Source organism: Quercus lobata, chromosome 4 (assembly GCF_001633185.2).
Source record: "Quercus lobata isolate SW786 chromosome 4, ValleyOak3.0 Primary Assembly, whole genome shotgun sequence".
NCBI classification, from domain to species: Eukaryota; Viridiplantae; Streptophyta; class Magnoliopsida; order Fagales; family Fagaceae; genus Quercus; species Quercus lobata.
Genome location: NC_044907.1, coordinates 4,073,717 through 4,095,704, shown reverse-complemented (window position 1 = coordinate 4,095,704; position 21,988 = coordinate 4,073,717). Strand labels below are relative to the sequence as shown.

At 30.5% G+C, this 21,988-nt stretch overlaps 1 pseudogene; it reads left to right on the top strand.

The window, feature by feature from the left end:
• The first annotated feature begins 15,913 nt into the window (after window positions 1-15,913).
• Window positions 15,914-21,351, top strand: LOC115984417 (annotated as a pseudogene).
• The last annotated feature ends 637 nt before the right edge of the window (window positions 21,352-21,988 follow it).

The window sequence follows — 21,988 nt, the reverse complement described above, 5'->3', positions numbered from 1 at the left end:
AAATATGTGTGAGACTGGAGAATTTGTGGCCCCGGCCCACTTTACATTAGGGCCCAAGGCCTAAGCCGAGGAGAACTATTGCCAAGGACGCATAATGAAAGCCCAAAAAAGGCCCAAGGATATGGCCGAGGATGATCTTATGCTCAGCACCCTATAGAACGCCTAGAGGAAAGGACGAGCTCAGTGCAGGAGTAGGCCAAGTGAAAAAGCTGCCAATACAGCAATAAAGAACTCTACGTCTGATAGGTCCATGCATTTTATCATGCTATTCAGTTTTTACAACCACTCTCAACCACTCCAGGTATGGGCTGAGAGGACAAGTTCCAACCCCAGAAAGTGGAGCTTACACGTGGACACTAGAAGGGGGGTAAATGCTAATATAAAAGAGAAGGAGAACCAATGGAGAAAGGGGGGCCGTGAAATCTGAGAAGAGGAGAATAATAACATTAAGCTCCTCGGACGAGGTCTAAAGACCGGAACTATTCATGTCGCCACCAGAAGAAGGTCTCGTTAAACTAGTCAGGTTCACCTTCACGCAAATTTCCATAGACACCATGGCTAACCGTTGTTTGGTGACCCAGGCCTAGCCTTTCAAGCCCACGCTCTACAAATGATATTGTTCGGGCCCTTAAATGTACGAACCCAATATCTTTTCTGGGTTGCTACAAATTGTGTCCTTACAATATGCATAGAACTTGACATTACCAATGTCAGCAAGTTCTATGCTTATTTTCTATTTTTTTTTTAATTTTGCAGAAAACTTGACATTAAGAATATCAAGTTCCACTTAAAAATACTCAAAGAACTTGACATTATTAATGTCAACATGTTCTATAATTATTTTGCTACTTAATTTTTTTTTTTTAAATGTTGCGGAAAAATTGACATTAAAAATGTCAATTTCCACTTAAAAATATGCATAGAACTTGACATTACTAATGTCGACAAATTCTATGCTTATTTTGCTACTTAAATTTTTTTTTTAAATTGCACAAAACTTGATATTAAGAATGTCAAGTTCCACTTAAAAATATGCACAAAACATGACATTACTAATGTAGACAAGTTCTATGCTTATTTTGCTACTTAAATTTTTTTAGGAAAATTTTGCGCAAAACTTAACATTAAGAATGTCAAGTTCCACTTAATTAAAATATGCATAGAAATTGACATTACTCAAGTTCTATGCTTATTTTGCTACTTAAATGTTTTTTAAACATTTTGCGCAAACATAACATTAAGAATATCAAGTTCTACTTAAAAATATGCATAGAACTTGACATTACTTAAAATAAATAAATAAATATATATATAGATGTACATCCAAACCAATTTGGAGAAAAATTACTTGAATTCAATTCACTATGTGGCATTTAATAAAAACTATTTAAATATACTTTTAGTCACATAACCTATATATTGAGTCAAGTTACTTATTAATAAATCGTTATATGATTAGTTAGAGCTATGGAAATCTAGTTCATTATTACTTTAAGCCTTTAGGTTTTTAAAAATGATATGGACATTTCTGTGTGGGCAATTTGGTAAAGTGATGTTTGGGTAATTCTGTATAATAAAGGGGTCAAAGTGTAATTTTGGAAGCTAAAGGGTAGTTTGTTAAATATGGGAGTTGGGTTTGGGCTTTTGGCTTGATGGGGGTATTGGGTTAGAAAGTGTGGTGCTTGGACTTTTGTTTTGGAGTGGGCTGATTTAGTTTGGGTTTAAAACATGTGGGTTTGGGTCTATTGGAGGCGGGCTTTAGGTATTGGATTGGGCTTTAGAGGTTTGGGTTTGAGAAATATAGAGAACCACATAAGTTGGGCTATTACACAATCAAATGGACAGAATTTGTCTTTTTGGCTAGAACTTATAAGTTCAGTTTTTAGATTTTAGGTATTATGTACAAGTTTTTTTTTATAGGTGAAAACCACATTTTCATCTCTACATTTTTACGCGATTTCCACTTTGGTCTCTATCTTTTATTTTCACCGCTTTTACTCCCTATTTAGAAAAACACCATCCTTTTTAGTCCTTTCCGTAGTGCCCTAACGGCAAAGTCCTACGTGGCAAACAAAACTATTAAAATAATAATAATAATAATTTTTATTTTGGCATTAAAAAATGCCACGTCAGCATCTAAATTAAAAAATATATATATATTTTATTAATTTTAACTAAATAAAAAAATTAAAAATAAAATTAAAAACCAAAAATCACATGAATTAAGATCTAAGTGTGTCTTGAACAAGAACAACAAGAACATAAACCTAGATCTTATAATTTTTTTTTGGGTCAAAAAAAAAGTTTAGACCCATTAAAATTTAAAACTTATTACTTTATGAGTTCATGTACTTTTTTCTTTTCATTTTTTATAATTCTCTTTTGAATAGTCATATGTTTTTGGAATTGTTTCAATAGCTTATTCTTTAATTATATATCTTTTTTGGTATTTTGAAAGTTTTAACATCTGAATTTATGTAGCCACACACACACACACACATATACATATATATATATATATATATTACCTATAATTTGTAAGCTTTGAATCTTTTGATTCCTTTCAATAGTTATAGCCATGGATTATTCTTTTAAATGTAATCCATCTTTCTCTTATATTTCTCTATTGTTTAGTCATATATATTTTGTTTTGTTTCAATAATTTCTAAGCAGTAAATCATCTGATTCTTTAATATTTTTTGGTGAAATTTTGAGTTATTTTTTTGTAGTATCTGAAACTATAGGACAAATTTTTGTAAGTCATTGCATGTTCAAACAATGACTTCTTCATCAAATTGTAATACAAGTTGAAGTCATACAAGAGAAAATCATGCAATGGTGTAGTTTTTTAATCAATTTAAGATTTTATAAAATTATTTTAGTCTACCTCACAAATAGGTAGATTTTCGTGTATAGCACGGGTTAGTGACTAGTTTCATGTATGCGAGATTTCAATGAATATAAGTCCATTTATACAAAAATTTCAATATAATATGTTCAAAGAAAGCAACCCATTTTATCCTACACACTGTGCATGCTTGCATTATTTTTTATTGATAATCTATTATAAATTTTTGGTTTAATAAAAACTGTCTTACAAGATGTAGTTTTGCATGTTCATACTAGTATATAAATTCTACCATTCTCTATCCCCAAAAGTTTTAATAAAATTAAAGGAATATTAATTGTTTATTTTATATTATTTTAATTATTTACAATTATTATTTTTTATTAAGAATTAGAGCAGAATGATATATTATATCTTAAAGATGCTATCTGAGTTCAGGTAAGTAGACTTTATTATCAAAACTCTCACATGTCAATTTAATATCCACAAGAGTCCTAGCAACTTCTAATGAAAAGATCCTATCTGTGTTCAGGAAATCAACAAACAAGTTCAGCAAAATTGCATTATGCTATAACATTGGAGATACAGGTACTTTGACAAAATTGGAGAGGTAATTCTATTTGTGGTTATATTATCTTCTTACACCTAACATTTTTGCGACATATCAAAAAAATTAAAGATCAATAACCATCCCATACATGAAATATTTAAATTTAAACTTTTATTCTTTAACTTTAAAATTGTACTTAAAATATGAGTGTATGAATTAAATAAAACAAATATTCAATTAAAATGAAATTTGAAACGTCTTGAAAACATAAAGATAAGATGTAATCCAAAAATAGGATTTTTAAAATATTAATCTAAAAAAAATTATTAAATGATGTATTGTCAAGTAAGAATTACACATGATGTAGCTATATCTTAGCCTCTTATATATATCTTTGAATAATATTAATATAGTATTAGAAAAATATATTATTATGCCACTAATTGACTAGAAATTTTAGGTATGAATATTATCTTGAAACTCTCTAGTTTGCGTTAACTCAGGTTAACATTAGCATGTTCTAATAGCTAGAGAAGATAGACTTCATTAGTTAGGGAAATACTCACTTACATTATGTTTTAATTTGTTTAAGGGAAAGAGGAGGGAAACAAAGAGAAATTAAGTCTTTTCCGCTGTTTGGATAAAGCATGAGAAAAAAGAAAATGAGCTAAATTTGATGAAAAATATATCACTTGAACCCACATTTTTCCCCTACCCTTAGTCTTTATCTCTTCTTTTTCATTCATTTCCCTCAAACCAAACATAGGGTCAATCATTTTGAGTCTCCTCTCGACAAGTGTCATCAATCCCAGATCTGTGTAATCTTATCCGTTTATAATTGTAACACGTGGGGCAAATGTGTACAAAATCATGTCATGAATCCGGCATATATTATCAACCACAATGTAAAACGTTCTCCTAGTTGTCATATCTTTCTTTTCTATTGTTTTCTATTTTTAAGAGGAAAAGAAATTACACAGATACTGGTCCAAGCTCATCTTCACCTTTTGGAACAAAAAACCCAATGGGCGTTTTAAGCAGGAATTAGAAAATTAAGTTTTACATGGTGCAAACAAAAAATTCCAAGTTTCAAAAAAAGTGAAACTAGTCATATTCCACTGACTAAGAACGAAGGCTGCCAAAAATGTAGAGTTTTGGAGTGTTGTTTTGCCTTTTCAATCATGAATAGTTACAATGGATCTCCCTAGGCCCCATATTTTTATATCCAAATAGTGTTTGGTAGCGATTTTTCATATCCAATAATGTTGCACATTATTTCTCGGAATCGAGTACACATTCATCAATATCATGAAAATTTGAAATCGTACTGGAAAGATATAAATTTATTTCATTAAAGTCTGTTTCATTTCTTTAATGTCGATGACACTTAACTATGAATGTTACATGGCCTTGTCAGTTATCACATGTTTATTGGCTCCATAATCGAAATGGCTTAGATCTATATCTTATCGTATACTATATTTTTATCAGTGCCCATCAAATCAGGGCATGGCCATGGTCATGATAATGGGCCAAGTCAGGGCGCAGCTATGTGGAACGGTGGAGGGCCATGGCCTCCCAAAATTTTGAAATTTTTTTAAACATATATATATATATATATAATTATTTTAATGTTTTCAAAATTTAGTCTACAAAAATAAGAGTTGACCCCTTCAAATATTTGATTTAGTCCAATGATCCTCTTAAAAAAAAATTGGTCTAATAATTATAGAAATATAATATTATTTTTATAATTCTATTTTTTATTGTAAAATATGCTCTTATATTTGTTAAATATTTAATAAAGTTTGGCACCAAGCATATTTGAATCTATATATTTTTCAACCAGTTATGTGGCAATTAACAAGTTATTAACTCATTAAAATATGTTACTAAAACTATACATGAAATGTCTTTTTAGTTACTACATAATGGGTTAGAGTAAGATAACTTTAAATATGTTTGAAGCCTAACTTATTCCTCAAAATTTTAGATCATCCATGTTTTTGAAAATTTCATTAGTTCAATTGAAAGATTTTTTACTTACTTTAGTATAAAATTTGATAATTTGTATCAAAAATGAAATTTTTTAAGAATTTCACTATAAAAATAGTAAAAATGAATTTTATTTTATGTAACCAAACATAATTTTGATTGAAATTACTAAGTTCTTTTTATTGTTATTTGGTGTGTGTGTATATATATAACTTATCAAATAAAAAAGTGTGTATATAATAAAAAAGCGTATCTATATGTATATATGGGGTTGTCTTTGTGGGGTTGTTTTGATAAATATATTAGAGTTGCAACTTGGCCCTCCTAAACAAAAATTCCTGGCTTCACCCCTGGGCCAAGTTTGATGCGGAGATAGAAAAAATAATCTGGCTGTTTCTCAAACATGTTGATGATGAATACATTCACCACCGAGCCTGCTGGCCTAAGTGATATCCGGTCAAGTCTAGTGACCTTCAACTCAAGGGTTTTAGCCTCTACATAAATAATTAGCCAGCAAAAAAAGAAGGATGAATACATCCCAAAACAGAAGTCCAGAAGTCCAACACGTGGACCAACTTTTATTTATTTATTTTTTCTTTCCAAATAGAGAAAGGGATATTCAGTGTGGATTTATCCACACTACTATATAATAAAAAAAAAAGATTTGGTAGGTCAGATAGGCATTTGGATTCTACTGAGTATTTAAAGGATTATTTATACTAAAACAAATGACTATTTAATACGTACAAAGAGACCTCAGCCAAAAAAATATGTACAGAGAGACATTGAGAAATGAGGATAGGCAAGGAAAGAATGTCTCAATCTCTTTCAATGTAACGAAATATTAATTATTATTTATAAAAAAAAAAAATTACACTTGAGCATAAAAAATTTATTTGAATAAATTGAATAGAAACATATGCATGATTAGAAAGGTGCAGGGTCCATGTGATGTATTTCAATTTTAAGGAAACATGCATATTACTGTTGTATCAATAATATTAAAGTTTAGTGATTTCATTTGTCATTGAACAAAGATTTGAATCTGGTTTACACAAAAAAAGGAAAAAGAAAAAAAGAATGAGTAATCGACATTAATTAGATGCTATATGTTTCAATCTTATTGTTACAATTAAAAAAATATTAAAGTCAAGTTAGAATTTATTAAGTCAAATAAACGATTCTCGCTCTAGAATTAAGCTACAAGTACAATTAAGAACTCAAATGTGCATTAATCAATGAGATGATCTATGATGTGATTAATCAGAGTAACATTCATTATTAATAAAGAAAAAGAATGATGTCTGACCTTTGGCATTCTCAAAAAGTCTGGAAAGCAAATATATATTATAGTATTCTTCGTTTAAAAATGATTATGTAAAGTATATAGTAGTTTGTAGTGAAGTTAATAGCCTATAACCTATTCTGTTAATTTTACTCAGGCAGCTTCCATTCTTCTTGGCCAGCTTCTCTATGCATTGTAGTAGAATAACCATTGCAGTTAACAGTTCTTTTCGATTTATTTGGTTTCTTTTTGTTGGAAATAAATGAGAGATAATACCTGAATTTTCCTTGAAAATTACATAATTTAATTTTACCGAAAAGTGGTGTCAAAGATGAGGCATGGACCAAGTCACTATCTTGAGACAAATGGTGCCGTTTACAGTATATCCAATGTAGTTAGACAAATAGTTTCTGCATGTTGTCCCCAGGATACAACAACCTCAACAGCCTAGCCACCTTTGCTGATTATTCTTGCGAGCCTATTCTGCTCGTAGGATACAAGTTCTCTATAGTACTTTCTTTTCTCAAAAAATTTTGTAAAAGATAGAATATTTTTGTGAGTAGTAAGAAGCAATAGATGGTAAGTGTTTAAGACAATAAATTTTTTTTTTTTGAAAAGTCTGTAGCTTTCTAATTCAAAAATAAAAATATGTGTTTCTGAAACTTTTATTTCTTTCCATATAAATAAGGTCAGACATGTTGCTTGTCCTTAGCCAAAAAAAAATAAAACATTTGATATATTTAAAACTTTAAATGATCATAAAATTATTGAAATCAATGTGTGATCAATAGCTTTCTTTATTTATATATATATATATATATATATATATATATATATATTATATAAACCGATCAAAACCTTTCTGTATGTTGAGAACAAAAAAAAGAAAGAATCATGATGCTATGACATTAAATGTCCCATAAAGTGGTTTAAGATTAGAAGCCAAACCGTATAATACAATTTCAAATATGCATAAATATTGCCATTTGTTTTTTACTTTCCTTAAACCAAATAGTAAACACTTGTGTATATATGGTAACTTATTATAACATAAAATAATTCAGCAATATCTGTACATTTAAGTGCTGGAATATCTTCCATATGTGACATTTTTATGTCATATTCAAATAAGAACGTTTGAATATATAAAATGGAAAGTATATATATGTAATAAAACCAAATATGTTGGCAATTATGGTATTAATATCACGTTAATGTTCATAAATTTGCTAATCAACACCATTGACAAAAGCTATTCAAATTTTGAATTATATTTGAATTTCAAAATTTAGCAATCAACATATCTAACATTAAGGGATAAGTGATGCACATAAATGAGTATTAAAATAAATATAATATTTTTTATAAAAATATCCAACCATCCCCCACTTATTTTTATAAAAAATAAATAGGTAAATATATATATATATATATATATATATATATAAATTTCCTGAGTTAAGTAGAACATTATGCATAATGGGAGTGCCAATGGTTTGAACTCTCATTTAGTGTTTCAGCAACATTGTTCCAAAGTTAATAGTGATCTAAGTCTTGAACTATAACTTTTTCTGTGGATACAAAACATTACATCACACACATAATATTCCAGTACTCTACTATGAGCTTCTAAGCCAGCACATTACGGCCTTGTGTTTTATCCCAACATCCATGAGCTATTTAGAGAACTAGCCCCATTCTCAAAAGAAGCGGCCTCACTTCCATGCTCACTTAGGTGTGGTTATCAATGATGTTCTTGTAACTCTAACATCCCACTCATAAGAGCTATAGTCCACATTAAGAGTTTTTTTTTTTTTTTTAATAAATAAAAACTCATCCTATATAATGTTACAAGATACATGCACGCACACCATAGGGAGGGACATGAGTATTATTACTCATACATATATTTAGTGCATGTTAATCAAACTACTCTATGATTAGTTTTTCCCTTTGAACCTAGTTCTTGGGAGTTGCAGTCCCTAGGTAGGGTATCCTCTTAGATAGTTTATTCTTCTTTGGGCTTAAGTCCCATCCCCCTCGATGCTATCCAAATCTTTTCTCTAGCTAGAGCTTTAGTTAAAGGATCCGCAATATTATCATTTGTACTAATATAATCAACATTTATGGTACCATTGTTTATGTATGATCTCACAGTACTATGTTTTCTTCTAATAGATCTGGATTTACCATTATAGTATTTATTGCGCACTCTACCAATAGTGGCAGTACTATCACAATGAATTAAGATGGATGAAATAGGTTTCTCCCACATGGGAATTTCAGATAATAAATCTTGTAACCAACCTGCTTCTTCGCTAGCTGAAGATTAGGCAATTAATTCTGCCTCCATGGTGGATTAAGCAATAATCTGTTATTTTTTAGATTTCCAACTTATTGCTCCACCACCTATTGTAAATACATAGCCAGTGGTAGACAAAGAATCACCTGATAAGGTGTTCCAACTAGCATCACTATATCCTTCAAGAACAGCAGGATATCTTTGATATAGCAAACCATAGTGCACAGTTCTTTTTAAATATCTCATTAATTGGGTCATGGCATTCCAATGCTCAAAATTAGGTTTGCTAGTAAATCTTGCTAGAACTCCTGCAGCATAAGTAATATCAGGTCTAGTACAATCAGTAGCATATCTAAGACTACCAATAATACTAGCATATTCCTTTTGATTGTAAATATTATTTTCATCTTTAGTAGGAAAAAGATGCACACTAGAGTCAAAAGGAATACTTGCAGGTTTACAATCAAAGTAATTATATTTTTTTCAAAATTCTTTCTATATAATGAGATTGATCTACAAATATGCCATTTGAAGTTCTAGGAATTTTCATGCCAAGAATCACATTAGCTTCTCCTCAATCTTTCATATCAAAGTTATTTTTAAGAAGCATTTTGGCAGCATTTATAATATCCATATTAGTACCAAAAATTAGAAGATCATCAACATATAAACAAATTATAACATGAGCATCATCAAAAGTTTTATAATATATACATTTGTCACTTTCATTTGTTTTAAAACCATTAGAAAGCAAACATTGATCAAATTTCTTGTGCCACTGTCTAGGTGCTTGTTTTAAATTATATAAAGATTTTAATAATTTACATACCTTATGCTCATTACCTGGCCTTGTAAAACTTTTTGGTTGGTCCATGTAGATTTCTTCTTCTAAATCTCCATTTAGAAGTGCTGTCTTTACATCCATTTGATGTATCATCAAATTATGAATAGTTGCTATAGCAATCAATAATCTCATAGATGTAACTTTAGTAACAGGAGAAAAAGTATCGAAAAAATCAATATCTTCTTTTTGTTTAAAACCTTTAGCTACAAGCCTTGCTTTGAATTTTTCAATAGATCCATCAGGTTTTAATTTTCTTCTAAGTACCCATTTACATCCAATTGTTTTACAACCTGGAGGTAAATCTTCAAGTTTCCAAGTATTATTAGAGATAATAGAATCCATCTCATCATTGATGGTCTCTTTCCAAAAACCTAAATCAGAAGAAGATAAAGTTTCTTCTAAAGAAGTAGGGTCACCCTGTAAATTATACACATAATATTCAGGACCAAAAAACCTTTTCAATTCTAGGTCTTTTACTCCTAGGTTCAATCTCATATTCATTAACATCTTTTGACTTAGATGTTAAACATTCAAAATTCTCTTCTTGTTCAAAAATCCCACTATTTTTATATTTAAATGGAAATTTATTTTCATGAAAAATTGCATCTCTAGATTCAATTATTGTATTATTATCAATATCATAAAATCTATAAGTTGTGCTATATAAAGAATAACCCAAAAATACACATGTAGAAGCCTTTACCCCAAGTTTAGGTCTTTTGGGATCAGGTAGCCTCACATATGCTAAGCAACCCCAAACTTTGAAAAAATTCAGATTTGGTTTATATTTTTTCCATAATTCAAAAGGAGTTAAAAAAGTCTTTTTATGAGGTACTCTATTCAAAACAAAATTTGCGGTTAAAATAGCTTCACCCCAAAAATGTTTAGGAGCCCCAGAATTAACAAGCATAGTATTAATTAAATTTATGATAGTCCTATTTTTACGTTCATCTACTCCCTTTGAAGATGGAGAATAAGGGGTAGTAGTCTCATGAACAACGCCAAGAGATTGAATATAATTATTAAGACCAAGAGTATCATATCCTTTTCCTCTATTAGTTCTAAACCTTTTAACCTTTTTATCAAAAGTATTCTCAACTTCTTTTAAGAAAATTGATAATTTTTCAAAAGCATTACTTTTGTTTTTCATAAGATAGACATATGAATATTTTGAAAATCATCTATAAAGGTTATAAAATACAGATTACCTCCACGTGTTAAATGTCCTTCAAATTCACAAATATCACTATGGATAAGCTCTAGTAATTTAGTATTACTTTCAATTGATTTATGAGGCTTTTGAGTAATTTTAGTCATGCTACAAATTTCACATTTTTCAAGTTCATTTTCAAGTTTAGGAATTAAACCTAAACCACTCATATTTTTCATATATTTATTATTACTATGACATAATCTACAATGCCAAACATTCACACAAGAAACAATATAAGCAAAACTTGAATTTTTATTCATCTCAACATTAAGTTTAAACATATCATCACAAGCATAGCCTTTGCCAACAAACATGCCATTTTTAGAGAGTACATATTGGTCAACCTCAAAGACTTGTTTGAAACCAGCCTTATTCAACAAAAAACCAAAAACTAGATTCTTTCTAATGTCAGGAACATGAAAGACATCTTTAAGAGTGACTTCTCTTCCAGAAGTAAATTTGAGAAGCACCTCTCCAATACCTACAACTTCAATGGTATGAGAATCACAAAGCATAATTTTCTTTTTCTCATCCAAGATGGTGTAGGTCTTGAACCAATTTTTATCATAACAAACATGTCTGGTTGCCCCAGAATCAATCCACCACCCTCCTAAGCCTTCGAGAATATTAATCTCGATAACCATAGCCAAAAGAGGCTCTTCAATGACATTGGCTTGAGCCATAGGCCCATGTTTTCGAAAGCGACAATTTCTAGCCGAATGTCCAGGCTTTCCACATACAAAACATGCATAATTGCTATTATTAGTGTGGCTGCCATTATTTGGAGCATGCTTAGGATGGTGTGCTTGGTTCTTTCTTTGATTAGAGTGGGTCTTATGTTGAGGCTGATTTCCATTTGGCCTAAGTTTGAAGTTCCTTTTCTTAGGCCTTACATAGTCATTATTTTTTGCATTGGCTTTTGGCATGTTTTCATTGGAAGAGATAAAATTTACCTTAGGACCATTTGCTCCATGGATTTCAACAACTTTGTCTTGGTTCCTTGCCTCTTCCTCCACTCTCAAACGGGTGATAAGGGATTCAATGGAGAGTTCCTTTTGCTTGTGTCTTAGGACTTTGGCAAACTCCTTCCAAGACTCAAGCAACTTGTCAATGATGGCTGAAATTTGTATTTGTTTATCCACTTGAATGCCTTCAGATCGAACATCTTGTGCAATCATTTGGAGTTCATAGGATTGTTCCACCATATACTTGCCTTCAACCATCTGAAACCTAAAAAATCGACTACATGTGTATTTCTTGGATCCAGCTTCCTCTATATCATATTTTTGATTCAATGCCTTCCATATCTTTTTGGCTGATTTGTAAGCTTGATCATAATAATCATACAAATCATCAGAAAGACAATTAAGTAAATAATTTCTACAGTAAAGATGATCCTTATCCCATTTCTTAACATCTTTCTCATGTTGAGAAAGTTCTTCTTCAGTCAATTATTCAAATTTCTTTTTCTTTGGATTTTTCTCAGTTAACACATAAGCCACATTCAAGAGAGTAAGATAAAATAAAGTCTTTTGTCTCCACCTCTTAAACCTAACACCACGGAAGCGGAATGGCTTATTAAGATCACCCGCTCTAGAGGAATTAGACATAACATTACCATTTTCCAAGGATGATTTTGTGTTCTCCATATCGATTTGTCTCAAAATTGTTGGAAATAAAGGAGAGATAATACCTGAATTTTCCTTGGAAATTACACAATTTGATTTTACCGAAAAGAGGTGGCAGAGATGAGGCGCGGACCAAGTCACTGTCTTAAGACAAATCGTGCCGTTTACGGTATATTCGATGTAGTTAGAAAAATAGTTTCTGCACATTGTCCACAGGATACAACAGCTTAGACACCTTTGCTGATTATCCTTGCGAGCCTACACTGCTCTAGGATATAAGCTCTCTATAGTACTTTCTTTTCCAAGAAAATTTTGTAAAATATATAATATTTTTGTGAGTAGTAAGAAGCAATAGATGGTAAGTGTTTAAGACAATAAAAAATTGTTTTTGAAAAGTCTGTAGCTTTCTAATTCAAAAATAAAAATGTGTTTTTCTGAAAATTTTATTTCTTTCCATATAAGTAACGCCAGACATGTTGCTTGTCCTTAGTCAAAAAAATAAAACGTTTGCTATATTTAAAACTTTAAATGATCATAAAATTATTGAAATCAATGTGTGATCAATAGCTTTCTTTATATATAAATATATAAATATATATATATATATATATATTATATAAACCGGTCAAAACCTTCTGTATGTTGAGAACAAAAAAAGAAAGAATCATGATGCTATGACATTAAATGTCCCATAAAGTGGCTGAAGATTAGAAGCCAAACCGTGTAATACAATTTCAAATATGCATAAATATTGCCATTTGTTTTTTACTTTCCTTAAATCAAATAGTAAACACTTGTGTATATACGGTAACTTATTATAACATAAAATAATTCAGCAATAGCTGTACATTTAAATGCTGAAATATCTTCCATATATGACGTTATTATGTCATATTCAAATAAGAATGTTTGAATACAAAACGTTTAAAATGAAAAGTATATATATGTAATAAAACCAAATATGCTGGCAATTATGATATTAATATCACGTTAATGTTCATAAATTTCCCGGTTAACACCATTGACAAAAGCTATTCAAATTTTGAATTATATTTGAATTTCAAAATTTAGCAATCAACGCATATGACATTAAGGGATAATTGATATACATAAATGAGCATTAAAATAAATATAATATTTTTTATAAAAATATCCAACACTTTTTACTATTCTTAAAGCTATTAAAGCATTTAAAACTACAATGTGATCTTGATACCCATTGCATAGAATTGCTATCCAATTGGAGAAGGATAATCTTCTATGGAATTTGGAAGTTTTCACAGTTCACATAAGATAGTAATTTTCAAGAACTTGTTCTTTTGATTAAAAATTATTGGAGTAGTTCTGGTGACACAACCATTTACACAATTTTGTACACAACTCGTCACACGTAGACGAGTTGTGCACAAAATTATGCAATTAGTTGTGTCATTAGAATTTTCCAAATTATTGATGCAGTTGATCTAACAGTTAGACCTCAAACCTAGAAACACCTATAATGGAAAAGAGAAAAAATATATAGAGAGAGAAGGAATCACCAAAAGTGGCTGCTAGGGTTTATGTGAATAGCTTAGAAGTTAAATTATTCTTATAAGAGATTTATTAACATGTGCCTTTAAGGTATACATTAGTAAACTATTTTATAAAACTTTTTATGAAAAAACGAAGAAAGTAATTAATTTTTTAACCGTTTTTTTCAATTTTTCATGAAAGTTTTCTCAAAATGGATGGTTAGGATATATATTAACCGGACCCTTCTTATAAATGTGATTCTAATTAGGACTTGTGGTGATTGGTCCTCAAGGAAAATCAATTTTCTCAACATTTAGATGTAAGCAGGATTTATAATGGGAAGAGGTTTTTTGTTTTTTTGGAAAATCAATAATGCAATTCTTGGGATTCCTTCTCGAAACAGTCTCATCAGATTAAATCAAGTCCACAGCATTTGAAACGTGCCCATGAAAAGTGAAATCCTATTGGGGTTGTTTATCTAAAGTGACATCTTTAAGCTGCATATTATTTACACTTTTCTGTGTTTAAAAAAGAACACACGAGTACAAGATATTATGCGAATAATATATAGCATCTGTAGCCTGAATTCAAATGCGTTCGACCCCACATGTCAATCATGTCCTATCTTTACTTTTTTTGATGAAATGTCATATCTTTACTGATTATTATGTTTTTTTTTATATATTTTTTTTTTATTACCATTCCTTTCAGATCACTTGCTTTAGCTACCATTCTACTTAAATAATAATATATCCTTCAAATTCGACTGAGTCCACAATAATGATAATAATAAAATTAGTGATTTTCTCTTTAACAATATCGTAGGTCAAGACTTTCTGATTTGGGTGCCTCTCAAAAAAAGAAAAAACGTGGAACACATTTTTTAGAAAAGTGAAATTTTAATAAGCAATAAACCATTAGTTAAAAGTCTAAGGATAGCCTTGTAATGAAAGGTTGAGAGAATAGAATGGAATTATTCAGTACATTTGAATGCTCTCATTTCTTATAAAGATGGATCCATCATGGGTTGTACATAATAGAATCAATTTTTATACAAGAGGAAGGTATAATATGTCGAATATACAAAATAATCTTTCATATGCTATATGATTTTTAATCGTTTGACCTAATGTGACATTTTTAATCTCAAAATGCTGTAGTTAATTAGCATTGTGTCTGTGCATACAAGTTAATTGACAACATATTTTTCAACATGAAATTTTCACTATTAGTTTAAAAGTAAATTTCCTTTAGAATATTGGTGTTAAAATTTAATTGAACAGTATTTCAAACTTTTTGATACTAGAATTTCAATTAGAAAAAATATCTTAATAATTGGATTGATTTTGAATTAAAAAAAGAAGAAGAAAAAGAAAATACCATATGGTATACTGATAGGAAGCATGTCTAAGACTAAAATTTTTAAATATTACATATGAAATAATGTGCAATTAATAACACAAAATATTTAGGCATCGTGATGCAATCATATCACACTTCAACTGACTATGTATATATTTAGGATTTCTCAGTTTTGGTACTGGAACACCAATTTGAATTGCTCCTACAATATAAATAAAAAAATAAAGTCAAGCTAGTAATTGGATTTTTATACTACCAAATAGGTATTGTTATCGAATGAGAACCCTTAATTATATAACTAATTAACTATACAATGAAAATCAAGTTGATCAATTTTTTCATCCTTGAATATCAATTTCTCTCCTGTTTGATCTTTTGTGAAATTTACAGAAAAAATTGCAGATGGAACAATGGAGATGTAGCTGATGACTTTTATCATCATTATAAGGTACCCTATCGTACTATTTGCAGACATGTTCAATGTTATTATTTGTTTTAATAATTACGAAATGGTACAGGGGGACATAAAACTGATGAAAAAATTGGATAGGACTCCTTTAGATTCTCAATTTCATGGTCAAGAATATTACCTAGTAAGATTTCTCACTTGAACCAATTCTCATAATTTATAAGTCTCTACCTAGTAATTAGGTATCTAATTAAGATGGGTTCCATTAAGACAAACTTCAATCTAATTTGAACTTCATTCAGAAAAACCCACTAGTTGATATTGTTGTTGAATCATTTCAATTTTGTTTACAGAGAGAAAAATAAGCAGGGGAGTGAACCCACAAGGTGTTAAATTCTACAACAACTTCATCAACGAGCTCCTGTCGAATGGTGAAATTATACTTCATTTTATTTTCGGCTATAATTTTTGTAATGTCAAACATATATGGGCAAAACCATTAGTATAGTAATAATTAGCTACACAATAAGAAAGATGTACGCTGGTGATTTTATGAATGGTTACATATATAAAAGAGAAGATTTTTCCAACCCAATTTGAAAACAAAAAAAAAAAAAAACCTTTAACGGAATATATTTTAGTAGTTTTATTAGAATGGTCTAAAAACATAAAAATTGATATTTTTAGCATTTTTTGCATAAATGTTTTCTCCAAACTTCAGTTTCACATTGTGGGCGGGTATCAAGCCCAAGGATGTCAATACCGTACCGGAGGCTGTACCGGTTTGGTCACCGGTACGATATATTTCGAATACCAGTCAATACAGGTGTACCGTTTCGGGTTTACCACTATTTTTTATATTTATAAATATAAATATAAATATATATATTTATATATATATATATATATATGTATGTATGTGTTTGTGTATATATATATTATAATAAATATAAAAGTTTACCATAAAACATTTCCTCAATTTAGAACTAGTTATTCATGGTTTTAGACTTTAGTATCAATTAAAAGGGAAAAAAATAAAAAAATAAAATAGAAAGCTTAAAAGTTACCATTGCATACTAAGAAAACAAATAATACTAATAAGTTAATACAAATAAGTTACCATTTTGTCCTAACAAAAATTCAAAAATTACAAAACTTAAAAAAAAAAAAAAAAAACTTTTTTCTGTACCGGCTGGTACCGGGTGTACCGGATTGGTACGAGGCCGAAATTGGCCGGTACGGCCGGTATTTTTTCCGGTACGAAACAGGAGGGTCGAGTGTACCGGATTGCTGGCCGGTACGGTATATTCCGGTCGGTACGGTACGGTACGGTATTGACATCCATGATCAAGCCCCTAGTGGCTTTGTTCCATTTTGACATTCCACAAGCACTTGAAGATGAGTATGGTGGACTTTTAAGCCCTAAGATAGAGTAAGTATTAGCAACTGAACAAAATAGAGACCTTCCAATGCTCAAAACATTGTGCCAGAAATAATAATTAATTGTTTGGTTGTATATGAATAGGAAGGATTATCTAGATTATGTGGATTTTTGCTTCAAAACATTTGGGGATCAAGTTAAGCTATGGGTCACAATGAACGAACCAAATGGGCTATGCATCAATGGGTACACCTTTGATATTTTTGCACCAGGACGATGTTCTAATTATGTTGGAAATTGTACTAATGGTAACTCTGCCACCGGGCCCTATTAAGAGAGTCAATACCATACTAGAGGCTGTACCAGTTTGGCCAGCGATACGATATATTTCGGATACTGATCAATACCGGTGTATCGTTTCGGGTTTACCGCTATTTTATATATATGTATGTATGTGTGTGTGTGTATATATATATATATATATATATATTATAATAAATATAAAAGTTTACCATAAAACATTTCCTCAATTTAGAACTAATTATTCATCGTTTTAGACTTTAGTATCAATTAAAAGAAGAAAAAAAAAAAAACACAATATAAAAAATAAAAAGCTTAAAAGTTACCATTGCATACTAAGAAAACAAATAATACTAATAAGTTAATGCAAATAAGTTACCATTCTGCCCTAACAAAAATTCAAAAATTACAAAACTTAAAAAAAAAAAAAAAAAAAACCCTTTTTTCTGTACCACCCGGTATTGTTCAAAATTAGCCGATACGGTCGATACATGGTCGGTACAGTCGGTATTTTTTTCAGTACGAAACAGGGGGGTTATATGTACCGGATTGCTTGCCGGTATGGTATATTCTGGCAGTACCGACTGGTACGGTACGGAATTGACTCCCTTGGGCCCTATATTGTTGCCCATAACTTACTCCTTGCTCATGGAGGTGCCGTGAAGTTGTACAAGGACAAGTACCAGGTTTGTATAATTGAAAAAAGAAAAAAAGTTACATCATTGCATTTTTTAATAAAAAATTAATAATTTTCCCCCATAAACTATGCTCATTTGAATAAGCGTATGATGAAATTAAGTTGCTTAATTATTCAACTTATTAGTATTTGATTGGAAAGGGAAAAAAGTCAGCGTATTGGGTTTTTAATTTTACTCCCATCTATTTTACCGTTCTTTCATTAAATAAGCAATAGGAATGTGAATCAAAATGCCCTCTAAGTTAGTGTACACTTGTTTAAAGTTTGTTTGTTTTGTTTTTGTTTTTGTTTTTTTGTTTTTTGTTTTGTTTTTTTTTGTTTTTGCTTTTGTTTTTGTTTTGTTTTTTTTTGTTTTGTTTTGTTTTTGTTTTTTTTTTTTTTTCCCCTCTGGGTACAATTGTATTTTGTTTAGCTTTTATGATAATTTGATAAAGTTAATATGTGATGTTAGACAAATTGTGATTGACTTAATATGCTTGCAGCCATATCAACATGGGAAAATTGGGATTTCAATAGTGACACATTGGTTTGTACCAAAATACCAAACTTCTACCAACAGAAAGGCTACCTATAGAGTTCTTGATTTCTTTTTTGGTTGGTGCGTACATATTGCAACAAAGATTAATTTCTAAAGCCATCCTTAGTTATTAATCATATTCATTCTTCTATATATTTAGACTTTCATAACTCTTCTTGAAGGCCTCTAATGGTAATTTTTACATTAAAAATAAAATCTCCTTTGCAAGTAAATTTACTTTATTATTCATTTTTATGCACAAAAATGCTTGATAATTATCCACAATTTTTATATATAGGTTTGTCCATCCGGTCATATATGGTGACTATCCTAAAAGCATGAAATCTTTGGTGGGTAATTGATTGCCCAGATTCACTGAAGCTCAATCCAAGTTACTAAAAGGGTCCTTCGATTTTCTTGGTGTAAATTACTACACTACAAATTATGTAGAAAGTGCTCCCTCATCTAATGGTGTTAATGTTAGTTATGTCTCTGATAGACAAGCCACTCTCACAAGTTACAAGTATGCTTAAAAATTAGAACCATTTTATTTTCTCTTCCCATTTTATTTACTCTTTGATCATTATATCCTCGTCAATTTAATGTGTACTTTGTTTGAAAGTTCAATTAGTGTATAAAACACTATGAACGTTTAGACCCCCAAATTACAAATTACCAATTCAAGCTTAATATCAAACAATTAATGTGCGGAATATGAACATAAGCTTAATACAGAATTGATAAACAATTTAAACCAAATAAAATAACATCCACAGTAGAAATTAAATAGAAAAGATTAAAGGAAGAGAGATGCAAACACATGGACAACACTCGATGTGTTATCGAAGAGGAAACCGAAGCCCTCAGTGTAAAACCTTTCCGCCGCCTTCCAAGCGGTAAACAATTCACTAAAGAATGTAGTTGGGATACATGAACAGCAGAAGACCCTCCAAGCCTAATCTACCCAATGTACCTAAGCCCTCCAAGCTCCTACTCCAACGAGGTTACGTCGAATCTATTTCTTTTTTAACTTACCGGATTCCGCTACTTGACCATAGCATCAACCAATATGAAATTGGTTTCTTCTTAACTGTTTCCCAAACACCAAATGGCCTTTTCACAGATATGAGTATGGTGAGAAAAGGTTTTGGTAATGTACCTCTCAAGGATTTGACAATGGAGAGGAAGAAAGTAGAGGAATTGGAAGAGTCTTTATGTGAAGATTGTGGATGAATTAATCTTATTTTTCTCTAGGGTTTTCTCTCTCAAAATTCTCTCTGGAAACTCTTTGAATATCGTGGGTATAAGGGTATATATATAGTAAGGTGAGAAGGAATGTGAAAAGTCAGTTTTTTCCAAACAGGGTGTTCTGGCGACTTGACCTCATGACTGGGTTGAGTCGTGAGTTCAAGCCACGAGCTAACGGCCTGGCCAGCCTGGGACTTTTGTCCTATAGTGCAACAGCTGGCGTGACTCTTCAGCTTCTGGCATGCTTGGCACGTGTGCAACTTCTGGCAGCTTGCAAGCCGCGAGCCACCCGCGAGATCCAGTCACGAGTCCCTGCTTCTTTGCATAATCTTGAGTATTTCTTCACACTCTCTCACACACTACCCTTACATGATTCCCATCTAAATACAGGGTTACTAATTACTAAAATACAAGCAAATTTGGCACGGAATAAAGTCAACAAGATGGTTGATAAAATTCAACCTTACATTGTTCACAGCTGATAAAAATGGAACTCCTATTGGTACATTGGTATATATACTTTATTGTTTCTGTGTGTGCGCATGTGCATGTTTATGTATATTTTTTGTCTCATGTTGCATGCATGCCATTACCTAATGAATGTGATGCAACAAATTGTTTTCCAGACAGCTTTGAATTGGCTATTCATCTATCCTAAGGTGCTTCAAGAGCTTTTGCTCTATATAAAGGAAAATTACAACAATCCAATAATATACATAACAAAGAACGGTACTACAATTTTCTCTGTCATTTTTTTATCAGAATATTTTTTGCAGTGTCTTAAATAATATTACTAAAGTAATTTATTGCACTCTTCTTTTGTAGGAATGGCTGATGCAAATAATAGATCTTTGCCAATTAAAGATGCCCTCAAAGATAGTCTGAGGATAAGATACCATTATGGACATTTATCTTATCTTTTAAAAGCTATGAAGTGAGTGTTAATGAAAAACATTTTTGTGTCATTTTTTAATTTGGTTATGGTAGAAAAATATATAGGACGACAGACAAAATAGAATTAAAATTAAAGAATATATATTTATATAATTTTTTGATAATAAAAAATTATTTTAATAGTGAAATTTTGGCAGGGAGGGCGTGAATGTGAAGGGATACTATGTTTGGTCATTCTTTGATGACTTTGAATGGGATGCTAGTTACACTGTTCAGTTTGGCCTAATCTTTGTTGATTTTAATAACAATTTGAGGAGATACCTCAAGTACTCTGCCCATTTGTTCAAGTTGTTTCTCCTAAAATAAGTTGTAACTCTTGAGCCATAAGAGAGGAAATTGTCTTTTTCTAACCTAGCTTTATTGTTTATTGGAGATTCTTCCTCTTATATGATCTTTTGAACAAACTATTGCCTGGTGTGATTGGATTCATGATTTTTCTAAAATATTTCATGTTCAACTTGTAATTAACTTGATTATTTATTTATTTATTAAGACTAGCAGTCTAGCATGTAATTCATTGAGTGAATAAGTTTGCACTTAAGATTAATCACAATAAGATATACATGATTTTTCTATTTTATGTATTAATCTTAATAAATAAAAGGAATCTCACTTGTCTCTTGTTTTATATTTTGTGGCATATATTAGATATTTTTGTACTATAAAACTTCGATACTTAGGTGCGATAGATTAGGTTGTTTTGAATTTAATTTTCATTTAAAAAGATAGCTTTATTTGTATTTTACTGATCAATGCAATCACGTGTTTAAATCTAATTGAGGAACTTAATGTACTGTACCTAAGATATCATATCTAAACTTTATCCTTAAAAAATTATGATAACATGGTTGGTCGCATAGATGGAAGCAGTTGAGGAGGCTTGGATGAGCATAATTATGCAAATTTTTGCTTGAAGGACATAATTAACCGTTTAAAGATAAAA